Here is a 3292-nt window from a genome sequence, read left to right as displayed (position 1 = left end):
ATTAAGTTCAGACTGAGTTCTATATAATATTAGAGTAAGATTTAAATATAGTACTTAAGTGCTGTTACTTAGGTTCTCCTTTTAAATTCTGTTATATTGATTTTTTCTCATAAAATGAAAGTGTATTTTTTCGTTAGTTAGTCACATGGTTGAATTTTAAGAGAGGAACTTAATAAATAATATCTAAGATACTGTACCTAAATTTTGTCTTACATATATATGGCTGCCATATGTGGGTTAAATGATCTTTGTTCTAAATCATATTAGTTTGCTTGTGATTAAGTTTTAGTATCAACCTATTAATATTGCAGTATTTATGCTCCGTAGTTATGTATATAGCACATTCTTCGTTTTGTCATGAGCCAATAAATGCGTCGGGTTTCGTATATATTATTCATCCATGCAAAGCTAGAGACAACATTTAATGAGCAGATCTTGGCCAAGTGCTTAAGGTAGTGAGCCAACAAAAAAGATAGGGATAGACACTGGGAAAGGCCTAAACTAAGATCCATGCGGTGTAAAGAATCATAGAAACAAAAGTATATACACTCTTTAAGATAAAGAGAAGTACATCATAATATATAACCACACTACTTGCTTTTCACAACCAACTGACAGGGATGTGTGAGAATGGATCCATGTTCCTTCACTGAATGAGTTCTATCACTTATATTTTGTACACTATGTGACCTTTGACTATGTCTTAAGCAAATGATCTACAACTGGTACTTTAGCATATTGCCCTTGGCTGATTGATTGAGGCTAAAGGGGGCAAGACAAGGAAAGTGGATGATCCAAAGTTGAGTGGAATGAGGGTGAAAAGAGTCAATCTAGTAACACGTCCTGATTATGTAAGTACTTCCATGGGATTCATGTCGACTTTGGAAGTTAGGATATGAATTTACATACAAGATTGAGTCTTAGGAGTTGAGCATTGATCTAAGTTTGTTAGACTCATGAGGGATTAAATAAGGATGCACTATCCGATGTGATCAAATGGGTGTGGGGTATAATAAGCCATTTAAATTTTAAATCTCTCTAGGGTGACAATATGTTATTTTTAATGAAGATTGGTTATAGTATCCTTACCGTACATGTTTGGCTTGTTGGCGGCACAAACTGTTTTTCATTAATTGTATGTGTCGAAACAAGTTACTAGAGTAGATCAAAGATATACCCCTTAAATGACGTGCCCATCAATACGTGGACAAATGGAAAAATGTTGTGGCAAGTGGAACATGTGCTTAGTTTCAATAGATATCCACGCGTGGACAACCCACCATCATTACCTAAAACTAGCTAGGGTTTATTGTAAGAGGTTATTTAAGCACACCTGTCTAAGCAAAATAACAGTAATTATGCTTTTAGTTACATCAAAAGGCAATGCAACAGGTTATTCTCCGTGTGCTTGATGGAAAGTTTTGTTTTTACCTAGCTAATTCCACCTAAGGTGGAATCTTTCTATTTTCAGTGAATCAGTGCCAATGCTGACCAACGAAATTACGAAATCTTTCAACTTCATCATTCTAATTGTTTTAAAAATAATTTAACTCAATTATATGGGCACCCCACTTAACTTTGCCTCTTTTGGTGGAGACTCCATATATCAATAAATTTATTATATTGACAACATGCTTACCACAGAAACCCTAACACGCCTCTATAAATTACTTAAACTTCTTCCTCTACCGGAATAAGGTCTCAAAGCTTTTTACCCTTTAGTTGGCTAAGTAAATACTCTGCACTGCTTCCAGAAAATATAGATATATATTTAAAAGATGTTGTTTTTCTTTTTTTCTTTTTTTTTTCCTTTTGCTAGTTAATTATATATTCTGGTTCCTTAATTACTTAACAATAATAATAATGTTTCTTCCTCTTCTTCTTTTCTTTTTTTTAATCTTTTGAATTTTTGGGTTTTGAATGGCAGTGACAGTAAAAGTTGAAGATGAGGTTTCTAGCACTGGCTTTAGTCTTGATGATGGTGAACTCTTGTTTGGCCACAAATAGGAAAACTTTGACGGTTGAAATGCATGAGCAAGAGCAGCAGCAGCTAATCGATCAGGACATAAGCAATCCAAACGATAATAATGATCACCACACCATGCCTAGACAAGATTCCTCTCCTTATAAGAATGACAATGGAAATAGCGGTGTAGCTAAACCATATGACAAGGGAAATAGCGGTCATCCTAATTCAATTGAAAATGGAAGTAGCGGTCCAGCTAGACCTGGAAATTAGTCTCGCTAAACCAACGGTTCCAGTGCATAAGTGGTATAAATAACCATATATAACTTTGTTTGGAATATGTTTAGTTATTGCTCAGTTTTACTCATGCATAATTAATGGAAGTTCTTTGTTTTGTAACTCTTTTTCTCTTTTTCTTTTTTTCTAATGTCAGTAACGTTAATGTAAGGACGTGATTTGTAACGACCCGTAACAGTGTTGGGTTTGTACGTAAAAAGGCCCAAACAATATCATTTGTAGAGCGTGGGTTTGAAAGGCTAGACCTTAGTCACCAGACGGTGGGTTTTTCGTGGTGTTCATACATGGTTAAGTCATTTTCGCCTTAGTAGTCTTTCTCCTGGAGACAGACTGGGAGGCTCTAGTTTTTGGCCATTTTTCCCAGCCCCTCTCTGGATTGCTTACTTTTCCTTTTATACTAACCTCTGTTCCTTATCCTTCGTCCACGTGTAGGATTGGCATTCCAAGACTGATACTTGTCTCATCAGCCCATACCCAGAGTGGTTGGGGGTGGTTGTAAAAGCTGGAGAGTATGACTCTGTCAGGTGCAGAGTATTGAATGGTAGTAAGGGCAGCTTTCCCTGGTCGTTATACTTTCCAGCATACCCTTTTCTATTGACACAGATATTTTAGATTTTTTCCCAAGCTGTTTCTATACCATTTTTGCCCCTCCTTCCTGTGAGATCTCGGACATGCCGAGGACTGAATCGTCCTCGACTGTGTCCCAATGCTATTTTGTACTTGTATTACCGATCCTGGGCTATGACTTTCCTCGACCTGGGCCTTTGGGCCCCAACGAGTAAATGGGCCTGGCCCACGAATTATTGGGCCCCACAATAGCCCCTCAAAATCCTGCTGTCTGACCTCTTGGTTGGAGAGGAGGGTTTTGATAATGCTAAGCCTTTATTAGGGCTCGTTTAATTCTGTCCTTCATTAATGTTGGTGTCTCTTCATCTACCCAGGAAACATTCCGGGCAACGAGACATTCCTTTGATTTCATTCATGACGCGTTCTTGTCATTTGATTATCCAAAACGCGCCTTTAATGATT

The 3292-nt window shown here is 37.2% G+C and overlaps 1 long non-coding RNA gene across 1 annotated transcript; it reads left to right on the top strand.

Moving 5' to 3' along the window:
- The first annotated feature begins 1699 nt into the window (after nucleotides 1–1699).
- LOC126713798 (uncharacterized) lies at nucleotides 1700–2365 on the top strand. The gene is made up of 2 exons (XR_007651435.1): nucleotides 1700–1730; nucleotides 1928–2365. It is a non-coding gene; the product is annotated as an uncharacterized LOC126713798 (long non-coding RNA).
- Nucleotides 2366–3292: the final 927 nt, after the last annotated feature.

The sequence above is a fragment of the Quercus robur genome, chromosome 1, assembly GCF_932294415.1.
Source record: "Quercus robur chromosome 1, dhQueRobu3.1, whole genome shotgun sequence".
Taxonomy (NCBI): domain Eukaryota; kingdom Viridiplantae; phylum Streptophyta; class Magnoliopsida; order Fagales; family Fagaceae; genus Quercus; species Quercus robur.
This window is presented reverse-complemented; position numbering and strand designations above follow the sequence as displayed.